Source organism: Lupinus angustifolius, chromosome LG09, assembly GCF_001865875.1.
Source record: "Lupinus angustifolius cultivar Tanjil chromosome LG09, LupAngTanjil_v1.0, whole genome shotgun sequence".
In the NCBI taxonomy this organism is placed as follows: domain Eukaryota; kingdom Viridiplantae; phylum Streptophyta; class Magnoliopsida; order Fabales; family Fabaceae; genus Lupinus; species Lupinus angustifolius.
This window is the reverse complement of record NC_032017.1, coordinates 18853301-18866043: the sequence shown is the minus strand read 5'-3', so window position 1 is coordinate 18866043 and position 12743 is coordinate 18853301. Positions and strand designations below refer to the sequence as shown.

At 32.3% G+C, this 12743-nt stretch overlaps 2 pseudogenes; both read left to right on the top strand.

Annotated features, from left to right (window-relative positions):
• On the top strand, nt 2824-4799 carry LOC109356324 (annotated as a pseudogene).
• On the top strand, nt 7254-9005 carry LOC109356323 (annotated as a pseudogene).

The following is a 12743-nucleotide window of genomic DNA, read 5'->3' as shown; positions in this document are numbered from 1 at the left end:
ATCCACTAGAGAGAGGAGAAGTGCAATTCCTGATGATTATATTGTATTTCTTCAAGAACATGAGGATGACATTGGGTTAACAAAAGATGATCCATTGAACTTTTGTCAAGCCATGAAAAGTTCTAACTCTCAAAAGTGGATCGATGCCATGAAGAATGAGATAAAGTCTATGCATCATAATGACGTTTGGGATCTTGTCGAATAACCTGAAGGTGCGAAACCTATTGGTTGCGAATGGATATTTAAAACCGAGAGGGATTCGAAGGGTAATATTGACAGATATAAAGCTCGTTTAGTAGCTAATGGCTTCACCCAGAAAGAATGCATTGATTATAAAGAAACTTTCTCTCCAGTATCTTCGAATGATTCTTTTAGAATAATATTGGCACTAGTAGCTCATAATAATTTAGAGCTACATCAGATGGATGTTAAGACTGTGTTTCTTAATGGTGACATTAAGGAAACGATCTATCTGGTGCAACTAGAAAACTTTATGTTAGTTGGCTCAAAGTCAATAGTACGCAAATTAAAGAAATCCATCTATAGGCTCAAACAAGCTTCTCGTTAATGGAATTACAAATTTCATCAAGTTATTATCTCGTATGGTTTGGTGCAAATAAAGTTGAAGATTATGTATACCATAAGTTCAGTGAGAGTAAATTTATCTTCCTAGTATTATATGTCGATGATATATTGCTTACTAGCAGTGATATGAGACTATTGTATGAGACCAAGAGATTTCTAATGAATAATTTCGAAATAAAGATCTCGGTGAAGCTTCTTTTGTATTAGGTATTCAGATACTAAGAGATCGCTCTCAAGGTACCAAGGTTATCACAAGAAAGCTATATAGATAAACTACTAGATAGATTTGACATGAAAGACAGTAAACTAGGGGATACCCCTATAGCTAAGGGAGACAAATTTAGTCTCGAACAGTGCCCTAATAATGACCTTGAAAGATACGAGATGCAAAAGATTCCTCATGCATCTGAAGTAGGAAGTCTAATTTATGTTCGAGTTTGCACACATCCTGACATAACATTTGTTGTAAGAGTTTTGAGCAGATATTTGAGTAATCCTGGAATGCATCATTGGAAGGGAGTCAAAAGTGTTATGTGTTACTTGAGGAGAACAAAGGAGTATATGCTCACTTATCGAAGGTCTGAGAATTTAGAGATCAATGGGTACTCTGACTCCGATTTTGCTGAATGTCTAGACAATAGACAAGCCACCTCTGGATATGTGTTTGTATTGGTTGGAGGTGTTATCTCTTGGAAGTCTGCAAAATAGACACTCATAGCCCCTTCAATCATGGTTGCGGAGTTCATGGCTTGTTTTGAAACATCAAACCATGACATATGGTTGCGGAAATTTTGTCACTGGCTTAGTGTGATCGATGGTATTGAAAGACCATTGAGGATTTATTGTGACAACAAGTCCGCGGTTCTTTAACAATAATAGGAGTTCTACAAAGTCAAAATTTATTGACATAAAGTTTCTGGTTGTTAAAGAAATTGTTCAAAATGGACAAATTTCCATAGAACATATAAGGACAAATTTTATGCTAGCTGATCCACTGACTAAGGGTTTGGTAACTAAAGTCTTTCATGAGCATGTTGCTCATATTAGTGTTGTTCCTTAGGATACCTTAGTTTAGTGGGAGTCTATATGTTTTATGATTTACTTTGGATGTTATATACAGTTTTTTATGCATAATAAGGTTGATGATTTCTTGCTCTATTTTGAAATTGTGCATTGTAACTATTGTGTTACAATTAAAGACTTTGAATTGATCTTACTAAAAAACAAAGAATGACCAGTTGGAAATAGACATGTTTGAAATCACATTGCATGAAATTTCCATGTCACTCATCCATATTTGATCTATGTCATTGAGTATATTAATATGGTGATCATCATGGTCGAGTCACGCTTGCATGTAATGAAAGTCGTGGTGTTTTCATAGTTGACATATGAGATGAACCAGATTGTATTAAGGAGAAGTCTAAATGTAAATAACACACGGATGCGCACCTAAAGAACCTCTGAGATATTTGTATCAGGAAGATATGAAGCCCAAGTGAAAGATTGTTAGAAATTTATAATTTATAATTAAGGTGGACATCATATATTTGATATAATGATATCAGCTATTTATTTCAGGGGTTATACTATAAGTGATCTAATTACTAGTGTTACATAGATTTCTAAAAGCTGATAACGGATATGAGCTTAATGAGTGGATACCCATCAGGTTAACCTATATGAGATAAAGAGAACTCTAGAAGTTAACGCATATGAAAGGTTATGGTCTCAAATCACAAATAGTTTTCATCTCTTCCCATCATAGAGAAAACGAAGGTCCCAAAAGGAAGTAAAGATTTGGTTGAGGAAGATCATAATAGCAAAACTATTTCAAAAGGCATATCAAAGGAGTAGATCAGAGAACATGGATTCAGGGATTCAGGTATGACTTTATATCATTGTTTTATATTATGTGTGAGAATCATGAAATTTAAGATATTAAGATCGATATTTCTTAAATATGTTCATGCTAAGAGAGCAATGTTTTCCCAACTTTAATTGGCTACAAGTTTCTAATTATCAGTAATTGTAATATTAGCTGTGTGTTAAAACGAAGATAAATAGATATAATGTTCAGTGAACATGTTCTTATAAAACTTAAAATTAACCATTTTTATCCCTTCAATATAAGACTACTGATATAATTTCTGAAGTTAAATAAACAAAGTTAATGTTCTGGGCTATTTTTCACTTCCCAACTTTGCATACTCTATTTTCTCGAGCTAGAGCTCAATGTATTCATTCATCTTCATATTCACTTTCACCCTCATTCTCAAACACACATTTCAATTCAATTCAAATTCAAACTCTAACTAGGGTTAGGGTTTCGAATTCCACTCTATTTGTCCATGTAAATGCATCGGAACCTCTGAATTCCATCATTGAACGAACAATGTATGGTCACGCCCCGCCAAAGAACATGCTCAACCAGATCAGTGCTGACGAAAACGACGACGTATCCAACGAGCACTCTATGGATCACATTCAATATGAAAAGCATGCCCTTGATGATGGTAACGGTGCAATTGGTGGGGCGTTGAAGATATTGCTGCTGCTGATGTATATGTCTCCGGTGACGGTGGTGGTGGGGACCACGACTTTGCTGTTCAACCCTGCAATGGGTCTAACCAGCTAACGCTGTCGTTTCGTGGCCAAGTTTATGTTTTTGATTCTGTTACACCTGATAAGGTTTTTTAATCACCAAATAAAAAATATGACAATTAAACTGTTTTTCTTTTCCTTTCTTAATTTTTCACTGATATATGATTTTGAAGGTTTTTTCCTTTGTGTTGTATTTATCTGATCCTTAAATGCAGGTTGGACAGTAAAAAGGGGCAGTTTACTTCGTCTAAGAAACAAGGCATGATGATAGTCCATCAGAAACTGCGTAAGAATCATGTTACTTGTATGATTTTATAGTAAAAAGATTCTTTTCATCCTGAGAGTTTATGACTTACTGTGCTTCTAGCAGTGCCATTTGACTTGTTATCTTGTCTAGTTCAAGGTTATTCAATACTTTATTTTACATTATTAATTATGACTTGCACCTTGTAGGCTTGTACTAAGTAGTTCCATATGTGATGAATTTTCGCTTGAGTGGGATGTGTTTAACTGGATGTTTACCATCCCTTTTTATTGTAAATTTGTATAGGTGCACACATTGTGGCATTAGTTCAAAATCTACCCCAATGATGCGGCGAGGGCCAAATGGACCAAGGTCACTATGCAACGCTTGCGGACTTTTTTGGGCAAATAGGGTAGGTATTTTCTCCAAATGATTTGTATTTGGTATTTTCTTTAAATATGTTCTTTCATATAACTATATCGGTTCGAATTCAAGAAGTGAATTTTACTCTTTTTACAGCTCCATAATTTTCTAAGTTTCCTGTGAAGCATTTTCATTTAATAAAGCATACAATATGAACATATAGGTTATCTTCCTGCTCTGTATGCATATGCATGTTAAGTTCACATCTGTCCAGCTTTTGCTGATTTTGTTTCTCATGCATGCACTGTGCTACTCTGTTCCTGTGTTGTATTGGATTTTTTTAATGTATACTGTTAAGTGATTTTTTTTAGCTTAGAGTTGGTTTGAGAAGAAACAGCCTATAACTGGCGTCATTTTTGTAACCAGTGTGAATATTAAGAATTTTAAAAGATCTTTCTGCTTTCATGTCCAAAATGCTCTGTTTTAATTTTACTTTCCTATGGTTTAAAAATATTTAAGTGATAGTCTTTTTGGCTTTCATGTCCAATGCTGTGGTTCGTGATTCTGTTTCCATTTCATGCTACATTGTGGACTTTAATGGTGGGGAAACATGATATTCAATGGCGGGAATCTCCAATTTCTTATACAGAAACTGCTTAACATTTTGACACTGTATTCTGCAGGGTGCTTTGAGAGACCTGTCTAAGAGAAACCAGGAAATCTCTCTTGTACCAGCTCAGCAGGTATGCTTTCATTCACTATATGATCAGGTTTTCAATTAATCAGCATTTCATGGTATTTTGTGCACATCTTTTTTTTACCTATAACCTCTTGTTTTGAACCTCATCTTCAGGTTGAAGGTAATAATAACTCAGACTGTGGGACTGCCATCCATGCACATAACAATCTTGTTACTTTCTCCGGTAACGATAACCCAGATTTGGTACCTGGTCGCTGAGTTTTCCAGTCACAACGCGAGAGTCGTTGACTGTGGCATAAGTAAGTGTAATAGTATTTCCATTGAGACTGGTCAATAGAATTAATGTACAGTTATAACAATGTTCTCATCAATACAAGAGTTCTATTTTTATATGCTTCGATCAGTGGCATTAACTGTTGATCACTAAATGTATAACCTTGAATTTAGATGATAACTTGGGTATCTCATATAAGGGACTTTTAGTCTTACCTGATATTTTGGATTTAAGATTACCTATAGTTATGTTTGGTATGAAGGAATTAGCACATTTGGCAAGACAAACAAAATATTACATTGGCGATATACCCTATGTAATTTTGTATACTCTAATGCTTTTCCAATCATTTGCATGAGATTGTTATGATTGCTAATGAAGATGGTGCTGAAAGAGAGATGGAGCTAAATGCCTTTTAAGTAGAGTGTAGAGATGTAGTAATACATGGTGATGGGGTGTGCATAAAATTTGTTGATGGAAAGAGTGATAAACAAGTCTGAGTTTGTAGAGAAAAAATAAAAATGAGAAACAATGAGGTATATGCTAATTATCTATTAGGGATATGCATAAATGTTTTTGATTTCATAAAAACCTTTAAATTTATTCTGTGCTGATAAAGCAAGTGAAGTGAAAATTATATTTCTTAAAAGACTTTTTTATAAAAAATTATCTCAACAGAATGATTGAGATTGAGTTAATATGACTTAGTTAAGAAATTTGAAAAAAATTGTGATAAGAGATTGTGATTCCATTAAGAAATAGGATTAAACTAAAACTGTATTTATGGCGCTAAAGCTTTATTTATGGCGCCAAAGCTTTATTTATGGTGTCTTTGGCCAATAAATTTTCATTAGAATGAAATATTCTATTTTCAGATTTGAATTAATTTTCCATCAAATATTCACTCCTATAATTTATGGCAAGGAATATATTATATAATCTTAAGTATATCTTAGATGTGTTTAAATAATCTTAAGAGATAGATTGAAATTGATTTGTTTCACTTTTATGATATGATCATTGGTGCTAATACTACTATAAATAAAGGGTAGCACTAGATCATTAATCACAACATATAACTCACATAATTTCTATTGTGCCATTCTCATTCTCATGGCTATGGAAATCTATCAACCTATTTCTTTCAACTATTTTCATAAGGAGATATATAACATTGCTGATTGTGTCTCAACTAATAGCAATGTTATAAGTCAGAATGAATGGAATTGTGATCTATGCCAGATTAATATTGGTAGCGAAAATGGCTTAATGGCACATCTTCAAGGCAAGAAGCACAAGGCTAAGGAAAATCATGTTAGATCTGTGCTATCCATTAAAGGACCAAGGAATCTCAATCAAATTGTTGCAAAAACTCTTAATACATTTTTCACTCCCATAAGAGTGTGTGAATGGTTGAGGCCAAATTTCGGATGGATCAAATTGAATACTGATGGTTCCGTGAAAAATGAAAGAGCTGGTTTTGGTGGATTGCTTCGTGATTACATGGGTCAACCAATATGTGCATTTGTCGCTAAATCTACTCAGAAAGATGTTCTATTGGTTGAACTTACTGCTATATGGAGAGGGCTTATTCTTTCATTAAGTCTTGGAATTAGTGCAATATGGGTGGAATCAGATTGTTTGAATGCTGTGATGACAATCAATAAAGAAGTACCTTCTTGCCAGAAAGCTCATGTGTATTTGGAACACATCCAAAAACTCTTGCTGAAGTTCGATAAATATCACGTTACTCACTCATGGCGTGAAACTAATAGAGCAGCGGATCATCTTTCAAAAATGGATCTTTGTAAACATGATGTAGTTTTATGGCCAATTGAGTTTCCTTATAAACTTTGGAGTATTATTAAAGATGACGCAGAGGGCAAGAAATATATTAGAAGATGAACATGAAGAAGAAGATAGAGTAGAATTGGTATCAGTAGAAGAAACCAAAACTATGTATGATACATGTACATATTATTTGTTGTTTATAACCAACAAATACACTATTCAGTATTGTCATTTTATATAACAGATTTTTACTTTCATTGTTTCATTTTACCTAGTCTGCAATTATATATAAATGTGCCATTTTATTTTTCTCATCATCTTTAGTTTGATTACCTAGTCTGAAACTATTGAAATCGTGTATGAATGTTCATCTTTTATTGTACTTGTCACACCCTCATTCAACTTATGTGCCAAAGCAAGAACCACTCCAAAAGTTGCTCACATATATTATTATTATTGAAGACAATTCCTATTTTCAACGTCAAATACAAGTCAAGCATATTTGCATCAAAATCATATATAATGAATATTAATTTTATATAATTAAAAAGCAATAACAAAAAGTTCCAATTCTAATGACCCACGAGTGATTTTAAATAATTTACAATATACTATACAACTTTTAATAATAATTATTCACTAATTATCAACATTTCATTTAACACTATCTTTTAAAATGGAGATTTCATGGAATGGTTGAGATTGAGTTAATGTAACTTAATTAAAAAATTTGAAATAATTGTTGTAACCGCACAAGATATTGTGATTGCATTAAAGAAAGATGATTAAACTAAAGCTTTATTTATGGCACATTTAGCAAGTAAATCTGCATTAAAGTGTAATATTCTAGTATCAGATTTTAGTAAGGGTATATAAGTGATTTAATTTTCCTTCAAATATTCACTCCTATACTTTAAAGGAAGGAAGATAGATGAAAAATATCTTTTAAAATCTTGAATATATGGGACACCTATGATAAATATTTTATTTACATATCTTGTTATCTTAAATAACAATCTCAATTCTCAAACATGTCATCAATTAAATGTACATTTTATCTTCTTAATACACAAAGTAAAGTAAAAATGATTAAGTTCTCATTTAATAAATAAGTTTACACTAACTTCTTTTCCATCCTACCAGCAAATGTGACTCGTAATTTCAATCTCCAAGTTTATGGAACTAAATGCTAATGAGAAGACAAAACAATTATATATTTTCAAGTATGAGGGAAGTATTATAATTTAATAAATTATTTTAAAATATCTTAAATTGTCCTGCAGATAATATTTAGATTAGATATAGAGAGGATATATTATATTATGTTAAACTTATATGTTTGTTCAAATCATTTTAAGAGTTCTTTTAAGATTGAGATAGAAATTGAGGGAAGTGTTATAATTTAATAAAGTATTTTAAAATACCTTAAATTATCTTGTAGATAATATTTAGATTAGATATAGAGAGAATATATTATATTATGTTAAAATTATATATTTGTTTAAATCATTTTAAGAGATTTGTTAAGATTGAGTTTGAAATTGAGATTGAGATTGATTTATTTTATTTTTATGATTTGCTCACTATAAATAGAGGCTAGTACTAGATCATTTCCATCATATAATTCACATCATTTCTATCATATATTCACATCATTTCTATTATTCCATTCTCATGGCTATGAAAATCAATCAACTTGTTTCTTTCAACTATTTGCATATAATATTGATGGTTGTATCTCAACTAATAGCAATGTTATAAGTCACAAGGAATGGAATTGTGATCTATGCCAGATTAATACTCGTAGCGAAAATGGCTTAATGACACATCTTCAAGACAAGAAGCACACGACTAGGGAAAATCATGTTAGATTTGTGCTATCCATTAAAGGATGAAGGAATCTCAATCAAATTGCTGCAAAAACTCTGAATGCATTTTCCACTCCAATAAGAGTGTGTGAATGGTTGAGGCCAAATTTCGGAATGATCTGATGGTTCAGTGAAAAATGAAAAAGCTGGTTTTGGTGGATTGCTTCATGATTACATGGGTCAACCAATATGTGCATTTGTTGCTAAATCTACTCAGAAAAATGTTCTATTGGTTGAACTTAGTGCCACATGGAGAGGGCTTCTTCTTTCATTAAGTCTTGGAATTAGTGCAATATGGGTGGAATCAAATTGTTTGAGTGCTATGATCACAATCAATAAAGAAGTATCTTCTTGTCAAAAGCTCATGTGTATTTAGAACACATCTAAAAACTCTTGCTAAAATTCGATAAATATCATGTTACTCACTCATGGCGTGAAACTAATAGAGTAGCGGATCATCTTTCAAAAATGGATCTTTGAAAACATGATGTAGTTTTATGGCCACTTGAGTTTCCTTATAAACTTTGGAGTATCATCAAAGATGATGCAGAGGGCAAGAAATATATTAGAAGATGAATCTGAAGAAGATAGAATAGGATTGGTATTAGTAGGAGAAACCAAAACTATGTATGATACATGTACATATTATTTGTTGTTTATAACCAACAAATTTACTATTTAGTATTCACATTTTATATAATAGATTTTCACTTTGATTGTTTGATTTTACCTAGTCTGTCATTATATATAAATCATCTTCTGTTGGTATTTTGTCATTGTATTTGTGTAAGTGTTGTTAGAAATTTATAATTTCTAATTAATGTGGACATCATATATTTGATATAATGATATTGACTTTTTTCAGGAGTTATATTATAAGTAATCTAATTACTAGTACCACATAGATTATAGATTTCTAAAAGGTGATAACAGATATGAGCTTAATGAGTGGATACCCATCAAGTTAACCTATAGGGTTAGCCTATAAGTTAACGCATAAGGAAGGTTATGGTCCCCAATATACGAAATCACAAATAGTTTTCACCTCTCCCCATCAGAGAGAAAACGAAGGTCCCAAAAGGAATTAATGATTTGATTGAGGTAGACCATCATACAAAAACTCTCTCAAAAAGTACATCAAAAGAGTAGATCAGAGAACATGGATTCATGGAGTTAGGTATGACTTTATATCTTTGTTTTATATTATGTGTGAGAATCATGAGATTCAAGATTATAGGATTGGTATTTCACCAGTCATAAGGAAATATCTAACAAGTGGTATCAGAGCTTTAGGTTCTGAATTTTATGGTTCTTCATTAAAGATGTATTTCCCCCCAATTTTTATGAACCCCAATCATAAGGAAATATTACTTTCTTTTATTTCTGGTAATTATTTTGAATTAATTGATGCAATATGTTGCCAAAGCAACCTCTATTGTGGAAATTAATTAAGATTACATAGTTGAGTATGAGATTATTTATGTGAATTATGTTCGGCCTAAAGGAAGATACAATTTGGCCAAGTAATAACATATATGTGATGATAAATGAATAACAATTATAAAGTTTTTTTTCCCATGTGAATAATACTCGGTCCAAAGAAAGACTATTGTTTGACAGAACTGATTGTTAATATTTGATCATTATGTTGAGAGTACCACTTACAAATTCATTTCTCTGTATAAAGACTAGAAACTGATGTTATGCTAGGTATTTTGTGTTGGGTCTTTATGTGAATATCTCTTGTTTTATATATTACTTGACTTGTTTGTTTAAATGGTTGCAACACTTATGGTTTGTTGCATTAGTTGGTGGCTAATTGCATTATTAAGTGGCTGCTATTGTTGAAGCATTGTTTCTGTTTTGACAGCTTGTCCTGCCATGTTTAATCATGTTTAAAATAGTAATATATTTTTTATGGAAAATTCAAAAGGACCATTATTGGAATTCGAAATGCAGTCATTGTGATGAGAATGATGCAATGCTATCAATATACTATAATGAATATACCTATTTATATGTCGATATAAATAATATATGATTTGGATTAAGGTTATGTTGAATCAAAGTAAACTAAATGATTTTTCTTTTGGAAAATAAAATTTGTTTGACATTTTAAGGAAATCTATTAAATATGAAGACGCCAAAATGATATATTTTCTATGAATTGCTCATAATAAGTGTCAAATGCTAGTGCGTATATGTATCTATGCGTGTAATAATCGGCCCAAAGGAAGATTATTATTTGGCCGGATTATATACACACATGTGATGGTAAACTTGTAATTATTATAAAGTTGCATATGTGAATGAGATATTAGTCTGAAGAAGAGTTTATTATTTTACATGCATTATGATCAATGTTTGATCACAAACAAGAGTATCATTAGTGATTGATTTGAAATATCAAGCCAATTGTATGTTTGAATTTTATACGAATAGTGATCGGCCCTAAGAAAGATTATTATTTGGCCCAAATTACAAACATACTTGTAACAACAAATATGTAATAATCATATGGCTTTTCATGTGAATAGTAAGTCGGTCCAAAGAAAGGCTTATTGTTTGACAGGACCGATTATCAATATTTGATTACTACATTGAGTGTATCACTTTCAAGTTAATATTTTTGTCAAAGATCGAATATTAATGTTGTGCTAAGTAACTCGTGATGTGTCCCATTATCATTTGAATTTAAGTATTAAAGTTGAATATGAGTTTAATTGCAAGAATGATTGCAATTTTTGTTCTTTTACTAGTGTTGCAAATATTTCTGCTCAAATTAAGAACATCTCATTGCTAAATGAGAAAAACTTTAAGGTCTGGAAGGAAGCCGTAGAAATTATTCTCGGCTGTACGGATTTAGATCTGGCATTTTAGGTGGAGAAGTTCATTTCTATTATGGAAATCCTCGATGAAGTTAAAAATTGAGAAATTGGAAGACTTTAAATGAATGTGTCTAATGATCATGAAACGCTCTATTCTAGGAGCGTTTCAGGGCTCTATTTCTGAGGGTCAATGTGCAAGAAAGTTCATTGAAGAAATAGAACCATGCTTTGCCAAAAATGAAAAGGCGGAGACGAGTAGCCTTTTGGCTAAACTCATCTCTATGAAGTATAAAGGCAAATGGAACACAATAGAGTAAATTATGAAGATGTCTAATCTCTCATCAAAACTCAAATCACTTAAGTTAGAGCTTCGTGATGACTTGCTCGTGCACTTGGTTTTGATCTCGCTTCCTGCTCACTTTGGGCAATTGAAAGTGAGTTTTAACACTCAAATGAACTATGTGCAAAAGGAAGAGAGATTGCATAGAGATAAGACTGAAAGTGCTCAATTAGCTATGACCTCTCAGAATAAGATAAGAAATAAAAATAAGGATGCTGTAAAAGGGCTATTTGTGGTTTTTCCTCAAAGAATGTGAAATTGTTCTGCAATACACTATGCCAAGCAAACCTAGCATGAAAGGTGTTGTTGAATGATTAAACCAAACTCTTAATGATATGGTGAGAAGTATGATTAGTCATTCTTCCTTGCCAGAGTCTCTTTGGAGGAGAGCTTTAAAGACCACAGTTTACATCCTTAACAAAGTGCTAAGTAAAGCACTTAACAAAACACCATATGAACTTTGGACTAATAAAAGGCCAAGTTTAAAACACTTGCACATTTGAGATTGTCCAGCTGAGGCGCGACCTTATAAGCCGCATGAAAGAAAACTAGACTCAAGAACTGTTAGTTGTTATTTTGTTGGCTATGCTGCATGCTCTCGGGGCTATAAATTTTATGATCCCACTTCAAAACTCTTTTTTTAGACGAGAAATACAAGATTTCTTAAGGAAGTTGATTTTGGGAAGGAAGAGAACATATGGAATGGTGTCTTTGAAGAAGAACTTGTCATTGATAGTGAGCAAGTTCTTATGCCTATTACCATTCAAGGAATAAATTCGGTAATAGATGATAATGTTTAGAATATTGTCCCTCACAATATTTCAGAACAAGACAACAATGAGGTTCTCCCTCAAGTACCTATAGAACAAATTCAACAACCTCAAGAAGTAGAAGTGCCATGAAGGAGATCTACTAGAGAGGAGAGAAGTGCAATTCCTGATGATTATATTGTATTTCTTCAAGAACATGAGGATGACATTGGGTTAACAGAAGATGATCCATTGAACTTTTGTCAAGCCATGAAAAGTTCTAACTCTCAAAAGTGGGTCGATGCCATGAAGGATGAGATAAAGTGTATGCATGATAATGACGTTTGGGATCTTGTCGAATTACCTGAAGGTACGAAACCTATTGGTTACGAATGGA